The sequence below is a fragment of the Hippopotamus amphibius genome, chromosome 7, assembly GCF_030028045.1.
Source record: "Hippopotamus amphibius kiboko isolate mHipAmp2 chromosome 7, mHipAmp2.hap2, whole genome shotgun sequence".
In the NCBI taxonomy this organism is placed as follows: domain Eukaryota; kingdom Metazoa; phylum Chordata; class Mammalia; order Artiodactyla; family Hippopotamidae; genus Hippopotamus; species Hippopotamus amphibius.
In genome coordinates this window covers 143,097,773-143,115,212 of record NC_080192.1, presented here as the reverse complement: position 1 = coordinate 143,115,212, position 17,440 = coordinate 143,097,773, and the positions used below count along the sequence as shown (strand labels likewise).

General features: G+C 46.3%; 1 protein-coding gene across 4 annotated transcripts in view; it reads right to left on the bottom strand.

The window, feature by feature from the left end:
* Positions 1-11,000, bottom strand: part of KIDINS220 (kinase D interacting substrate 220) — a 102,253-nt gene extending 91,253 nt beyond the window's left edge. For 3 of the 4 annotated variants that reach the window (XM_057740598.1, XM_057740599.1, XM_057740600.1), the window contains exon 1: positions 10,853-11,000. The gene's annotated coding sequence lies outside the window, so the exon portion shown is untranslated. Of the gene's footprint in view, positions 1-2,842; positions 3,058-10,852 lie in introns of all 4 variants that reach the window. The other variant, XM_057740596.1, reaches the window with a different exon arrangement.
* Positions 11,001-17,440: the final 6,440 nt, after the last annotated feature.

Genomic DNA, 17,440 nt, shown 5'->3' with positions numbered 1-17,440 from the left:
CTCATCTCACTCTTAACTCATCCAAACCCCAAACTCCTGATCCATCCGCCAAACCATCCTCCTCATCAGCACCCACAAACAAAAGAAAATGCTCCATCGCTCCTCCTGCTACATCCTCCATCTCAGTAAATGGCCACTACAGCCCCATTCTTTCAAGGCCCAAACCTTGGAATTATCTCATCCTCTTGCATCTACATTCAATCTATTAGCGAATCCTGTGGTTCTACCTATAAAATGTATTTCACATCTAATTACTGTTCACTACCTCCATCACAACCACCCTGGTCCAGCCACCATGACCTCTCACCTAGATCCCACTGCTCTCTCTTACTTCCATTCTGCCTTCCCCACAGTCTACCCTCCACAAGGCAACCACGGAGATCTTTTGAAAAACCTAAGGTGGACCAGAGCTTCTTAAATCATAACATACACCAGAATCACCTGGAGAGCTTGTAGAACACAGATGCCTGGCCCCTTCCCTCAGAGATTCTCAAGTGGGTCCCGGTGCAGCCCCTGAATCTGCATCTTTAACAAGCTCCCAGGTGATGCTGCTGCCACAGCTGCTGACTAAAGAAGCATACCTTGAGTACTAACTGAGTCAGACTTCATCTTTCCTTGCTCAAAGTCCTCCAGAGGCTTCCCAAAGCGATCAAGGTAAAATCAAAAGCCTAAATGACTCTACATGACATGACGTTACAGCTCGGACCTCATCTCCTACCCCTCTCCCTCACCCATGTCACTGCTTGAACACGCCAAGCACTGCGCCATCTCCGGGCCTCTGGCTAGCTTTTCTGTCCGCCTAAACTTCTCCTCCACCAGCCATGCACATGGCTCTCTCCCTCACTTCCTTCACTTACTAGGAAAGTCTAACCTGACCATGTCATGTAAACAGTAACAACCTCACCCAGACTCCACAGCGTCCCAACACTCCCGCCCCCTTGTCCTGCTTATGTTCTCCTGTGTACTTATCAACGTCAAAAATACAATATATTGTGTTTATTGTCCGTCTAACACAACCAGAATGTAAGTTCCAAAAAAGAGGGACTTTGTTTTAATCAACTGGACATCCAAATGCAAATTAATAAGCAAACAAAGCTCAACTCATACCTTGCACCAAATACATACATAACCCAAAACTGACCTAAACGTATTATCCAAAAGCACAAAACTCCTTGAAGAAAATATATAGACTGTTTTGGATTAAGCGAAGATTCCTTTGATATAACACTAAATATGTGGTCCTTAAAAAAAAAATAAGAGTTCACTAAAATTTAAAGCTTTTGCTCCGTTAAGAGAATAAAATTTCTTGAGATTGGTGACTCTTTTTTCCCTTCCATTCTCCCCACTCTTGAACAGGAATGTCTACAACTGCTATCCCATGCCTGTCCCCTCACATAGTACATAACTTTTTTCATGAGTTTCATACATTCACAGATGGACAGGAATCATGGCTCAGGATGTACTATACCCAGAGTTTCACTTATACCTGATTTAGATGATGAGATTTAAGAACTTTTGAGCTAACAAGATACAAATGAGATTTTGTACTTTAAGTTGATGATGTAATAAACTGAGATTGGCGGAGAAGCACTGGGATGGAGTGAATGTGTTTTGCATGTGGGATGGAAGCCTATCTTTAGGAACCAAAAGACTGTATGATTCCATTTATATGACATTCTAGAAAAGGAAAACTATATGAACAGGAAACAGATCAGAGGCTGTCTGAGTCTAAGGTGGGGCAATGAAGTGACTACTTTGGGATGCAAGAGAATTTGGGAGTTCATGGACCGTTCCACACCGTGACTGTGATGGTAGTTACACCCTGACGTGCCTTTGTCAAAATTCAAAACTGGACACTAAAAAGGGTGAATTTCATTATACGTACTTTGTTCCTCAATAATACTCTGCTTTTTAAAAATCCTCAAAAAAGTTATGTTATTTGGTCCAGTAACTTCACATTAGAATCAAAATTCTAAAAACACAAGAAACATGGCCAAAGATTTTAAATTCAACACAATTTTATTCAGAAGAACAAAAAATTTGGCAACAGGGGATATTTTCACACAGTGGAATAATACACAGTCATCAAAATGTTTCCAAAAAATGAACCAACAGAAAAATGCTTGTGATATAGTATTACAAAAAAATAAACGAACTAAAAGGAAAAAATAACTTTAAAAAAGTGTCTCTATTTAAAATATACACATTTGTAAATACTGAAATGAAGCAGATCTAATGGGTATGGTATTGATGTAATTTTTATTTTCTTTAGAACCTTTATTTCCTAATTTTCTAGACTATGATACTTTCATCATCAGAAACCAGTAAGAGCCTAGAGACTGTCACACAGAGTGATATAAGTCAGAAAGAGAAAAAGAAATATCATACATTAACACATATATGCGGAATCTAGAAAAATGGTACAGATCAACGATTTGCAAGGCAGAAATAGAGACAGAGATGTAGAGAACAAACATATGGACACCACGGGGGGAAAACGAGGGGGTAGGGGTTGGGGTGGGATAAACTGGGAGATTGGGATTGCCATATATACATTACTAATAAGAAAAAAAACATCGAATTGTATACTTTAAATATATGCAGTTTATTGTATGTCAATTATATCTCAATAAAGTCCTAAAAAAAAAAGAAACCAGTAAGAGATTCTTATTAAGAGTCATCACCAACATCCAGCACCTTAATTTGTTCCCACTTCTTACAGGATCGAGCATACTACCTCAGCAAGGCATCGGGAGCTGGCTTTACCTCCCCTCTCCTCTCTGTTACCAGCTCCACCCATCCCACAGCTCAGCCAAGCTGAATCACTCAAAGCTGCCCCTACCTGCTGTGCTGCTCCACACACCTGCCTTTGCTCCGCCTTGCTCCCTCCATCTGGAGCACCACTCTCACATCCACTCCACCATGGCAGCCACTGCTCTCCCCGGAGCACAGCAGTTGCCATTTTCTGCCCAGTGTGTCTCCTGATGTCTGCGATCAGCCAACCCCACTCACAGTGCCTTTGTTTCAGGCCTTCACCATCTATACTAATCAAGATTCCTAAGGGTGCAAGAGACAAATTTAAATTGGCTTATGAAAAACTAAAAACAAAATTTAAGGATACTAGTTTATTTCCCAAAACCACACTGTGGGAAAGGTGGGTGCCAATGGACCTCACACGCCAGTAGAATTCTCATAGGCTGTGGACTTAGTTTCCTTTCATCAGAGACCAACTTCTTCTACACAACTGGGACTATGGTTGCCCCCAGCTCTCTAGCCCCAAATCAGAGAGTTTCCAAAATGAGAGAAAGCAGACTCTTCTTTGTTACCAAATCCAAAAGTCCCAGTACCGGGTTCTGACGGCCCAGACTGTCAGGTGCCAACCTGGAATACATAGTCAAAGCACTGGGATGGGGCCACAAGGTTACAGAGTATTGGCACTGTTTCCAGAAAAAAGGAAACTGCTGTCTAGATACCTGTCCCCACACCATGGGTCAGTGTGATAGCGTCCCAACTCGTATCTCCTCCCTCCTGCCTTTCTTCCATCCAATACGGCTGCCACACTGAAGCAAAAGTGATCTTAAATACACTCCTCTTAAAATCCTTCCGTTAGTTCCCAAAAAATTCTCGCTGGGAGAACAGAAGATGATGGCTTTATTACTCACAAGTTATTCAAGGAACTGAAGCCCTTAAGTCTTTTAAAGCCAGTGTAAAGATTCAATTCTATAATTCCTACAAAACGCTTTGCGCTGTGCAGAGCGATGAGCAGTCATGAACGCGACCCTTAATCATGATGGTGAGAGCAGGCAGGTCCGTCACAACCTGGCCCCATCTTACCACTCCAGCCTCATCTCTTTCTCCCTTCCCGACTCTCCTATCCTCCACCCAAACCCACTTCCGCACTCACATCCACACGTCCAGCTCCAGCCAGACTAATCCACCTGCAGATCCTTGGCTGCCCCAGGCTGTCTTCTTTCTAGGCCTTTGCACTTACTGGCCCCTCAGCTTAGAAAGCCCATCCTCCACATACACGTCTAGACAGCTGGCACTCATCCTTGAGGCCACATCTCTAACATTATCTCCTCCCGGAAGCCTGCACTAATTGGCTGCTTACCCCAAGCGGGGCCAGTGTCCCTGCCCAGGGACTCCTCCACACCCTGTGGACACATCTCAACGTGGACCCTTCACACCACATGCAACTGTCCGTCTTCCTTACCCCTGTCCACATCTCCCCTAAACTATACGTTACAGAGGCAGCACCCACATTATCTCTAACACAATGCCTACATAATAAGGACGGAGAAAGAGAAAAGCAGCCCCTGACTGTCAGGAACTGGTCTGGCACACATGGCTAGACCTTGGAGTTCTCACGTGAACATAAAACAAATGCACAAAACAGCACCATCAGATAATGTCACTCCGTGACCACGATGTCAAGAAAAAACACGACCAACTGGGAATAATATCTGAATACAGACAGAAACATGAACATTGCTGAGCTTTCGGTTTCAACGCCATCTCTTCAAAAAGGCCTTCTTAAAGTGCAGCTTAGTATAGTGGTTAAAAGGATGGACCTAGAACCAGACTGCCTAGGTCTGCCTCCTGACTTTACCACTTAATATTTTATCACCTTGACCTAGTTTCTTGAACTCAGAGTCTAAGTTTCACCACTTTAAATAACTGCATAGTTATATGCAAAGGGTTTAAGACAGTGCCTAATACATACAAAGTCAACAACTATTAGCTATTTTACATAAGACGACAATATTAACATTTCATAACTACACCTTTTTAGTGGATTCCCCTAACTTGGATTATTTTCTATCGTAGGATCCTTTTTATTTCCTTCACAGTACTTTTCCAAACTTATAATTTACATATTTATCTATTTAATAGTTGTCCCACTAGGATATAAGTTTTATAAGAGAAAGGACTACTGTCTTTTGTTTTATACCAAATACTCAATTCCTAGCATAGTTCCTGGCCCACAGAAGACAGTATATTTCTTGAACGAACATGTATGATTTCAATCTATTGTCCATAGCATTTTTTGTCTAATGGGAATATAAGGTTGTACATTCTTTCACACAATTAATAAGAAAACAAATGTTTTGACACTATTTTTGGAAAAGGCAGATACAGCCAATATCAAGGCTAGGAAAAAAAAAATCTTTGTGTTGCAGTAAGCTCATTTTTAGAACCTGCAAACAAATTTAATAGGCTAACACAATTTTGATATATTCAAAATGCTTTCACAAACAGGCTAAGTGGTTAATAGATACACTCTAGGACTTTTCTCCCATGACAAACTACACCAAAGCAACAACAGCAACTGTGCTGCCCAGCACTCATTTCTGTATCCTCCAGATAAACAATAAATTCCAGGATGTGGCCTCTCCCATGGTCCTCCTAGCTCCAGCCTCCTCTGCACTTCTCACTGAAACTCTAGCAGCACTGGTCCAACATGCAGCTCCTAGAATCTTCGCTGGTGTTCACACCCCTGGGCCTGGAGGCAGCCCCTGCCACCCCCACAGTCTCTTCTCTACAAAGAAGCCAGAGTCATCCTCCTAAATCACGAAGTCTCACCTTGGCCATCCTGTGCTTAGAACTCCCCAACAGCTGTCCTCTCACTCAAAATAAAATCCCAAAGCCTTACTGTAGCCTAAAAGGCCCTGCTTGACATACTCCACCCCCTCTCCTTGTCCCTGAGTTTATCCACCACTCTCTTTCTCCTTCATTTTGTTCAGGCTGCACAGGGTTTCCATTCAAATGTCACCTGATGGGAGCTTCAGTGACCACTGTGTATGAAACAGCCATCACCCCCACTAACATTCCCATTTCGTAATCCAGCTTTACTCTTCCATACAGCACTTAGCACCACTCAAGAAACCTTTGATTTTGGGGGTTTTGGGTTTTGTTTTTGTCTGCCTCCTCGCTCTCCACCCCACCTCAAAACTGCAGCTCAATGAGACCAGAAGTCCTGTTCTGTCTGATGCCGAATCTCCAGCACGCAGGACAGTGCCTGGCACACAGCAGACCCCCAACCTCTAAGAATGCGTGAGCACGCCTACCAGGAGCCACCTGGGATCCCTGACCCAGCTTTAACTTCCTAACAAACTGAAACCCTCCTTCAAAATCCAGCTCAGGGGCTCCTCCTCTGGGCCCTCCTCCTGCTTTCTTCCCCTCATTCTGTCCTGCCCCCACCCCGGTCAGTTTCACCCAGTACACCTATATGTCATGCATACCTGCAGTATTATGCTTATAATAACGTATCATGATTATTAACTTACTTTGAAATCCTTGAAAACAAGATCACGTCTTACCCTTCATCCTCAGCCACTAAGGAAAAGCTTTGTACACCGTCAATAAATTGTTATGGAATTAACAGGAATATAATTAGAGGCTGTGGTGCACCCTAAATTTTAATTTTACACTCGGTGAATCTGGTTAGGTAAGGCGTAAAAGAGAGTTCTTTGTACTATTCTTACAAGTCTTTTGTAAGTTTGCAATTACTTTAATATAAAAATTTTAAACACACACCCAAATGTCTGGCAAAGCCCTTATTTGGATCAAATATTTTTCCTCACTACAGTATCACACAAGACTGGAACGTGCATAGTAAAGAAAAGTAGCTATACACATTGACTTCAGTTGTTTAAAAAAAAACAAAAATTGAAAACCTTAGATTTTCAAATCCTGTGACCTCCCTCCCCCAATCTGTTATGTGGATTGTATGTGTAACACCTTGGGATACACAAAACTTACAATGGTAACAAAATAGTAAAAAAAAAAAAAAAAAATTACCGAAAGATATTCTTTAATCTATTAAGGAAAGGTGATCTATCTCTCTCATATAATTCTGAGAAAATGCATGCAATTCTACGCAGCTATAACTGAGTAACAGTTTGCTCTAACAGTAGTTTGTTGGAAGTCTGTAATTTGCAACGCACTGTGCTTCGGGTTATCCCTGACAAGTTAAATAACACACTATTCCTGCCCTACAGAGGCTCAGGGCTCTTTAAAATATGGGCGGAGAAAAGGGGTGATTAGGGGAAGAAACGGCTGAAATAAAATTGGTAAAATATTGATAACTGTTGGCTGGACTTGGGGATGGGTACATGAGGGTTCATTAGCTGATTCTCTGCTCTGTGTATTTAGGAGGGAAATACTAGAGCAGGCTTTGATTGTTCAGCATTACATGCCTGGAATTCTGGTAATCTCTGCATTCATCCACCCATCCTTTCTTTACTGTTAAGTTTCTTAGTGGGAGGAACTTCACAAGCCTTACCTTCACAAATTCAGAAGCACCTAAAACAGTTTCTTGTGCATATTAAAGAACTGATAAATATTTCCTGAACTGAATTTAATCAAGTCACATCACATTTATTAATTTAACAGGAGAAGACAGTCTGCCACTGCTGACTGTATTCTCATCAGCCAGGCTTCTAATAAATGAAGAGTCTGAGCTCAAGTGCGCCCAGTAAATCAGATTACCTTTTTCGAAGGCCAGGTCTCCCAACCCCTCCCTCAGAGGCTTCCCTTTCAGTTAGCCCTGCTCTCCCTCTTAAACGAATCCTTTAAACAGGTTCTAGTCTCACCTATCTTAACACAAATACCCTTACCCCCAAATCCCAACCTCGGCTCTCATCACTCTCAGAAATCCCCTGTCCGCTTCAAGCCATCCTCCCCTTCTCCCTCACAAGGACCAGGATCTTCTCTCCCTCATCCCTTCAGAAGCGTCTGCCCAACCCACAGACAGACAGCCTAGAGGTCTCCATTTAAAAGTCACTTCCCCCAGTGAGCCTTCCCTGAAGCCCACTCCCCTCCCAGACCAGCTTAGGGCCTCCTCTCTCCCCCCTCCTTTCTCTTCCTCCCCACCCCCCTTTGCTCTTCCAGCGCAGTCTTCCTTAAAGATAAACTGCACTTAATTGCAGTGACTGTGTTCCCAGGCAGAGAGCATGTCTGGCTTGGTCACCACTGTCTCCCCAATGCCTGACGCATTTCCAGGAACACAGGACAGGCTCAACAGTCATCAGGCAAACAAAGGCAGCCCAGGGGGCAAGATCTCATCTCTGAAAATATTTTCTGGGCACCATCAGGTGCAAGGCCCCTGATAGCCTTTAGCGGATTCCTATCACACCTTTGATAAGCTTACTGTTCACCAGGAGACATTAAGAGATCTGCATCACAAAAAAGCATTTACATATTACCTTATAGTCTATGAGATGTTTTTACATCTATGACCATTTGACTTTCCAATAATCTTAAGTATTATCTCTCATTTTACAGATGAGAAAACAGGTTTCATACACAAGTAACTTGCCCAACATAATTCAAAAAGCGAATGTTGTCGCACCCAGATAAATCCAAGTCATAATTTAAGGTAGAACAGTGCTGGAGAAACCCAAAGTACTCTGAGAGTTCTGAAGAGAAGTTCCTACACACACTGGTATATCATGGAAGTATGACTTTGTGTGGATCCTTGAGGAATGGGCCCATCGGTGGGAAAGGAAGGACATACCAGGCAAAAGGAACAGAATGAAAACAGACAGAGAGAGCGTTGACTATGTAGTGTATGTCCAGGAAACACTGAACACATGGATGGGGCATGTAAGTAAAAGGTTAGAGCTAAGACTGGAAAGGGAGGGTGCTTAGATCTGTAATCTCTGCAAGATCAGGGCTGTCTCTCTTTTGTTCTTATGTCTCCAGAACCTATTACAGGTCCAGAGCAAGTAGAAACATCATAGACACTGTCAAACTGAATCACTGCATAGGTATCCTAAAGATGCCTCTTCTGTGCCTGCCCCTACTCCACGTGCCCGTAGCTCCCGCTACCCTCAACAGCCATGTTCTCTACCATCAGCCATAAGCAGCGATGAGCAGACTGCTCAGAAAGATAAGCTGGGCCAGAGTCCTCTCCCTAGAACTGGAAATGAGAAACCAGAGACCCAGTCATTACGGGTGCAAAATGATAACAGTTTTGAGACAGCCACTCCGCAGAGAGAGGACCCAAGAGATATGAACAGAGAAAAGGACTCCTCATAAGTGAGAAAACAAATGTGGCGCCTGAGAAAGCTACAGAAGGTAGAGCTGCCTTAGATCCCGATTTCTTGCTGAGTCTCAGCAGTCCTGTAAATCGCTTTTTCCCTGAGGTAAAAGAATAAATAAATCTCTGTTCCTTGCCTTCTAAACAGCCCCGACTAACACAGTTGCAAAGAAACGGACAGTTCTTGAGCAAAGGCAGGAAGAGGGGGACGGCACACTCACATGATCCCGGGAAAAACTGCCCCCAGCAGTGTATTCAGCCCAGAATCAGAACCCTGGAGGCCAGGCGGGGAACCACCAAATCAGCCCCGGAGAGGGGACAGGCGCTAGGGATGGAGAAGAAATGAGAGCTACGAGCCTGAACAGAATAAAATCCCCCATATTGGACCCTCTGACCCACCAGATTCTGGATGCAGAAACTTTCAAAATGACGTGATGGGAAATGAAAGCACAGGTCAAAGATGACTAGATACCAAGCATAGTTGACGGGAAGATGATGGTGTCATTACCCAAAAACAGACAAACAAACAAACAAACTGGTGAAGTCAGGAGGAAGGACTTTCCTGTTTGGTTACTGCCCCCTCCCACCCCACCACGCCTGCTGGGTGAACAAGGCCAGGCTGAATTTGGGGCGCTCCAAAAAACCCGAGTTGGAGAGTCCATCCAGCATTTGGAAAAAAAGATCTGGAAATCACTCACGCAGAGTGTAAAACAAAGATTCTCAAACGTGGGTGCATCAAAGCTACTCAGGAAGCTTGTCAATACACAGATTCCCTGGGCTTCTCCTCCAGAGACTCCTACTCAGCAGGTCCGGGGCCCAGAAAGGAACGTGTCAGCAACCACCCCTAAAGGATTCTGGTGAAAGTCTCCACGCTAGCAAAGCCGGAGAACAAAGAACACAGCCTTTTCGTCTGCGTTTCTCACCCCCGGCTCTGCACCAGATCGCCTGAGGTGCTTTTAAAAAAAAGTGTGGATGTCTGATCCTCACGGTCGCTGTCAAAGTGGGGACGGTGACGAAACGGATGAGGGTCGCCCGTGCGAAGGGGCGAGCCCGGAGCCACACCCCAGGCCCGGCGAGCGGGCGCCGGGCGGGCGAGGCCGGGCAGGCTACGTCTGTCACCCAGTGCCCCCAGCGGCCAGCAAAGATGGCCCCGCAGGCAGGCGCTGAGGAGAAGGTATCCTTCACCGGCCTCACCCTTTCCACACGCCAGAACAGCCTGAGACAGAAACAACACAACGTCGCCGGCTGCGAAGGAAAGCGCTCCCCCAGAAATAAATCACGCAGGCGCCGCGATCGACGGCCGGCTGGTGTCGCGCTGACACAGGAGCCCGTCACAGGGACAATGGAGTCCTGGAGGCCGCTGCGGCCGCACGGCCAGGAAATCCCACCGCCGCGCCCGCGGAAGCCCGGGGAGACGACCCCCGGACGCCCGCGCCAGCGGTGCCGGCGAAGGGGGGGGCCTCGAGGCGGCGGGTGCGCCTGCGGCCGCTCCCAACAGCAGCCAGAGAACACCTGCTCCCCCACACCCCCCGCCCCAGCCCGCAGGGAGGCTGCCCGCCCGCGACCGCCCGTCCCAGACCCGCGCCGCCGCCCGGACCCCTCCACGCGCGCTCGGCCTCGCCCCCTCCTCCGCCGGCCACGGCCGCTCCGCCCCTCCCGGCCTCACGCTTCCTCGCCGGGCCTTCGCCGCCGCCCCGCGCGGCCGCAGTCCCTGCTCGCCGGGCCCCGGCCCCCCACGCACCCGTTCCCCACCGGCCTCGCCCCCCGCACACCCCGCCACGGCCCCTCCCGGCCGACCGCCGCACTCACCGCCTCGCGGCCTGGCCCCGGGACGGCGCCCACAGCTCGGGCGGAAAGGGCCCGCTTCGTCGCAGGCGCTGTCAGCAGACGGCAAAGGGAGAGACCCCGGCTTTCGGCGCGTCGCCCTCACCACACCCGGCGGCCATTTTCCTCCATCTCCCCGAACTGACAGGTCACGTGGCCCCGGCCGGCGGGGCGGGGCGGGGGCTGGCCACGCCCCCTCCGGCCCCGGGGAGCCCGAAGGAGGCGGGGCGGGGGCAGGAGCCAGGCCGGCAGGTGCCCGGGAAGCGAGTCCCCCCCGCCCCGCCCCCTCCGCACCTTCTCTCCCTGGCCTCCTAATAGGTGAGTTTCGGCCAGCGCCCCCGGCGATATCTTCTTCTCTGTCTATGGCACTCTTCACATTACGGCCAGTTTATCGCCCCTGTTCGCCACTAACATCAGAGCTTATGCGGAGAAATAAACCCCAATGATAACTTCAAAGGACCCTGCGAACACAGGCAAGTGGAGGCCAGCTGGGACCCCTTCCTCCTGAACCCGGAACACCCGTAGGACCTGTACTCCTGGCCCAGAGAGCCTCCCCCGCCTCCTCGCTCCCCCCTCTGCAGCCCTGCAGTCCCGCCTCCCCCGGGTCTCTGCAGAGGGGGCCTCTGCCCTGCCTGCGGCCACGTGCGAGTCGCAGCTTTTCCACTCACAGTTTCCTTCGCGACTCCCTCCTGCAAGTGTTCCCCTCCCTGGGCTTCTGTGACTCTGATTCTCCTGATGTTCCTCCCGTTTCTCTAGCTGCTCCTCTCAGATTTCGCCTCCCTTAAATTGGTCGATGCTTCCAGAGTTCACCTCAAAGCTGGACGCATCACGCTCCCCACCTGGTGTGATCCTCCCGCACCGACACTGTCCCGGGACCTGTCTCCTGCTCCATCCAAGACAGGAATTGGGACGTCATACACCTCCTCCTCCGCCTCTCCCTGATGTCATCCAGTCAGCCCACTGCTGATGGCAGCCACTTTCATCACCCCTGAGCCGCTTAAAGTCTTCAGAAGCTCCCCACCAGGACAACATCAAAAGCCCCCAGCTACCCTCCCTGCCTCTGCCGGTGCCCCAGTCACCATCTCCCCAGGAGGCTGGGGATCATGTCACTTCCTTGATTAAACTCCTCAGCAGCCTTCCATTTCCATAGAACAAATTCCCAAGCAGCACTTAGCACGCAGGCCTCCTGTGGAGCTGACCTCTGCCAGACCGCTTGCCACTGTGCTGCCCCCCCCTCTCCTGCCATCCGCCCCCACCCCCTGGCTGGCAAGTTCAATTCCTGGAGCACTGGGCCATGCTCTTGCTCATCTCCATTTTGTTTCCAAAGCGTTGCTTCCTCTCCCCTGGATATTCTTTCCTTGCCTCTTGTCCAACTGAGTCCAACAGATGAATTCTGTTTGTCTTCTACGAGGCAGCCTAAGTGGTCCCCTCTTATGTAGCTTTCCATGTGACCTCAAGCAGAGTTCACAATCCATCCTCTGTATTCACCTTCTTACTCCATAGTCCCGGGGCACAGGAGGTACTCAGAAAGTATGTGTTAAAGCATATTTAACGTTTCCTTGTCTCTCCCCCCACTATAAGGTTCACTCCATTCTTATTCCACACCAGCTTCCCTCACCCTGTTTAGAGCAGTGTGTGGCCTTGGAAAGCCTTTAAGGAAGAAAGGGCACCATTCACAACTTCATCACACACTTTGGAGTGCCCTCTCATCGTCCCATGAGTGCCATACCAGCATGTGATGGAGTCGGATGTTCGCTCCTTGTTGGCTTTTTCCATGAGTTGTGAGAGTGATCCATTGGGAGATGCTTTTCAAAGGTGCCCAAACTTGGCACATCAGAATCAGCTGTAGATCTTTTTAGAAATCAAAACTTGACTCTTGTTGGAGATTTTTAAAGTACCTCCCCAGCTGATTCCAACAAAACACCATTCTCAGATGTGGTTTTTGTTCCATTGTATCCAAATCAGTGACTTCAAATATGAATATCCCTTTTCAATGTCAATTTTTTGAGGACCTACACAGAATACCAGGTGGCCTTTTAGTATCCACGGATTGTGAAAGCAACATGAGAATTGGAATCTGTGGTTTCCAGGGATCTATGGCCCCAGCATGGGAGCCAGTGCTTTAATCACAATGAACCATCTGAATAGTCAGCAAGGCATTTGACAGGCTTTCTTTTCTTTTCTTATTTTTATTTTTTTTGATATTTTAATGAGTGCATTTTAATATTATTGGTGTCTTTTGTAATCCTATTTTTTTAATCAATTTAAACAAATTCCTTTTTTTTTAGAGACGTTGATGTTTTAATGGATGGGGGAGCTTACACGTCTGAAGCAGGGTCCTGGAGAGACACCCCACCACGTGCGGTGGACAGCGGGCAGGACATGGTGGCAGTCTTTGCTCTAAACACATACTGAGAAGGCAGTCATAGGTCTTACCTGTCTGCCAAAAAGGACTATAACACAAAAATGGTGAAGAGTCCCTGGGCAAAAATACTAAAAATGAGATGAGACGTCCTAGACTTCCTGACACCTTCTGGGATACCATGTGTGAAAAAGCTGCACTCTCATCCCACGATGGTTAAATTTGCTTCCAGGATTCCTAGTGCTGGGAAAATCTGGGTTGCTGTTCTTCTAAGAAAGTTGTCTGTGCATTAAACCTTGTCTTTGAGTTTCTTGACCTTCTGAGCTACTCTTGAGCATAGATGTGCTCTTCCCTTGGGAGGTCGACGGGCTTTCTGGATGAGTTTGTGGACACAAAGGGTAAAGGTGGATGACGTATCAGAGATTGGGCACTGGCAGATCTCACTGAGGTGTGTCGGCTATGAAGTGATGACTCAGGGAGACGGGGTTCTTGAGTCCCTAAGTGCTTCCCCTGTGAAACAGCATTTTGAGAAGAGCTGCCCCCATGACGGTCCTCGCCTTTCCAGCCCACCTCACCACCACCACCCTCAGCCTCTTCACCCCATAATTTCTCTAACTCCAGCAGCACTGCCTGGTTGGTGAACTGGCTGCTCTATGATGAGCCCAGGAGGCTGGCTTTAGGCCAGCTCATGCCCACCAGGTGTGAGCCACACTGAGCAGCAGTGAACCAGCACAACCAGAACGCCTCTCTTGGGGACCATTGGCATACAACCGAAAGCAAGGGAGGGCAGGGTGGGGTCGGAAGCAGTGGTTCTCCCGCTTAGATGCTCCCAAGCACCGCTGCACCACAGCTGGGGGGTTCTCAGTCAAGAGCTTTGCAAATCCTGGTCTAGAAGTGGGACACTGAGTCCCAGACACTAAGACAATCACCCACACTACGTGAACCCCCTTCCCACTTCATCCCCCCAGATAAAATTCCTAAAGATACTCAGTGTACAAGTTGTCCTAAAAGGAACATGTTAAAAGCAGTCCAGATGACAGCCTGGAAAGCAGCTACTGGAAACAGGCTTTCCTTTGGCAAACATTTGAATGGAGGATGGGAGGCAGGTCGGGTTCAAGGGTGGCAGGAAAGGGGAGAAGCACTGGAGCGGGGAATAGAGTTATTGACTAGGGTCCCCCGACCACTGCAGGTCTGAACTGGGGAAGGGAGAAAGCTTACCTTCGGGTATTTTATCAGTAGTCCAGGCTAGGCCTTTCATTACTAAAATGAGAATTTTTAATGGCCGATGTGACTAGGTGATCTTCGATGATCCAAGAGTGATGAGAAAGAAATTATGAAAATTATGAGACCTACTAGAAATTTTGTCTGGGAGATAAGAAGTAGATAGAGAGCGTTTACAGGAGCTGGCCTAAGGAAAAATAAAGTTTTTCTCTTTTTTTATTCCCTTTTTTTATTGAAATATTGTTGATTTACAATGTTGTGTTAATTTCTGTTGTACAGCAAAGTGATTCAGTTATACATTTATATATACATTCTTTTTTTAATATTGTTTTCCATGATGGTTTATCATAGGATACTGAATACATTTCTCTGTGCTACACACTAGGACCTTGTTGTTTAAAGTTGCTTTTTAAACTCACTGTAGCCCATTCTTCTCTATCTACATAATGGTTACATTTAGTAAATTATATCTATTGTGATAATAATATTTTCTAACTTCTGCCAAATGCTGTTGACTCCTTTCATATTTATGGACTCAAACCCTCATCTTGCAATGATATGACTGTTGTAAAATAGAACTGAAATGCTTTCTCCTCAGTTTTGTTTCAAATGTATCACTCTCTCCCCTTTCATTGGTCTTTGCCTAGATCTTTCTGGCAGAGGCAACCTAAGGGTTTCTTTGCTTCAGCAAAATCACTCAAATCACCTCAAGAGTCTGGCTTTTCTACTTGTCATGTGGTTTTATGGAGAAGGAAAAATATGAGCTATCTTTCCACGCCTCGCCGCTCTTCCCATCAAAACTGTAATTTTAATCACACTTTCATCTTTGTCAACAGCATCAGCATCTTGGGGTGATGATTTCAGCAGTCCAGTCTCTACGTGGTTTCCATTTCATTGTATATCAGATTTGCCACAAAAATCGTAAGCAGTTTCACACACCATCTTGCTTTAAAAAATGCTTTTCCCTGACTCTAAAAGGGATATGTGTTCATTATAAAGTATTTGGAAAATACAGAAACGTTTGAAGAAGAGAGATCTCCCATAATTTACTATTCAGAGTTCCCTGACTTCTTAAACAGAGATTTGAAAAAAGCACTTTATAGACAAAAGTCATTATTTTTAACTTTTCTTATTAAAAAGAGGAGGGGTAATGGGGACGTTCCTGAGATGTCATTTTTTTGCCTTGACAAGTGATGGTTGCTGCTGTCATTTCTCTTGACAGCTTCGCCAATCTCCTCCCTGACCCATTTAACCCACATGTTCCTGCTACATAAAAACAGGTGCAAGGACATTTCCTCAACACTGGGATGGCGCCAGAAAGAAGAGGAACACACTACCGGACAGCGTTAAGAACAGATTTGAGAGGAAATAGAAGAGGGGCAAATATAAACCCCTGCCTTCAAGTGGGGGGCAGGGGGTGGTGGGAAAAGAGGCAGACAGAGAAAGAGAGAGAGTTGGAGGAAAGAGAAAGAGCTATAACTGAGTCAAGATGAAAAAGACTGGGTTTTAGTGGTTGGCAAGTTCAGCTTAAGTCAAACGAGGCTACCAGCAGGGCAGACACATGTTCGTGCTGCCAACCCACTGCTTTGTCATGGCTGTGTGTGTGCGTGTGTATGTGTGTGTATATATATATATATATATATATATATATATACGCATCTATATGTGTGTGTATATACACACACACATATATATACATATAAAACCCTGTATGTAAATATACACACATATGTATATATGTACATATGTATGCACACACACACATATTTACGGCTGAAACACTCTGCTGTACACCTGAAACTAACACAACATTGTAAATCAACTCTACTTCAATTAAAAACAAAACCAATGTTTAACCCAAAGATAGCTGCTTTTTCGTATTTTCTTATGAAGTATTAAATCTCTTCTCCTCTGCTTCCACACTGCCTATCAAGTGGTTCTTTACTGAATTAAATTGACTTCAACCTGATTGACAGATGCATTTGAGTATCCTTGAGCCAATACAACCCTGTTTGCATTACTATCACTTTATAATAAGTTGCGATACTTTCTAGGATGACCTTTCTTGGCTCTTTGAAGTTCCACTGTTTACCCTTCTTAGAGTTCACAGCAACTGATCCCTTTCATCAACAGCAAACATTTCTCTAACATTCTCTCTTCTCTCCTTCCGGGACTCCAATCACTCACATGCTAGACCTTTTGATAACATCGTCTCTGTCTCCTCTCTTCTCTGTGTTTTCTAACTTTGTTTTCTCGACACGCTTCACTCTGGATATTTTGATATATGCTGTGAAAAGGAAGAGATTCACTTTATTTGCAGGAAGCTGGGAAGACTTCTTAGTCAAGGTAAGATTGGAGCTGGCTCTTCCGGCAGACAGAAGCCTTCTAATCAGGAATGTGAAAGAGGTATAGTAAAAAAAATAAATGACGAATGCAGTTGTATAAGCAGAGTATGGGAGGGGTGTAAAGAAAAGTAGATAATACCAGCCAAAGAGCAGTGTGTCGAGACATCTGAAAACTAAGCCTGGGACAATGTGCAGTCAGTATAAAACTTTGGTAACCCCAGCTAACAGAAGCCCCTGGAGACCTGCTAGGAGATTGCTCACAGAAAATAATGAGAAAGCTACAGGAGATCTACTTCGGGATATACCAGGAATACCAGTAGAAGCTTTCAACTGTGGGATCAGGCTCCGTTCACTCATTCATTCATTTTACCCATCCAAGTTCACGAGCCCCTGTGATGTGCCAAATGCCTCTTGAATAAGCGAATGAGCTACTATAAGCTTCACTCATTCAACAAATATTTATTGAAGGCTTACTGCGTGCTTGGCACTCTTCCAGACGCCAGGGATACAGCAGTGAGGATAACATCCCTGACATCTCTCCTCATGGAGCTCGTGTTCCAATGGGGGAGACAGGCAACAAGCCAAGTCACCTCTAGTCAGCAGACAGCATAGGTACCATGGAGAAAGGGGATGTGCAGAAGCGGG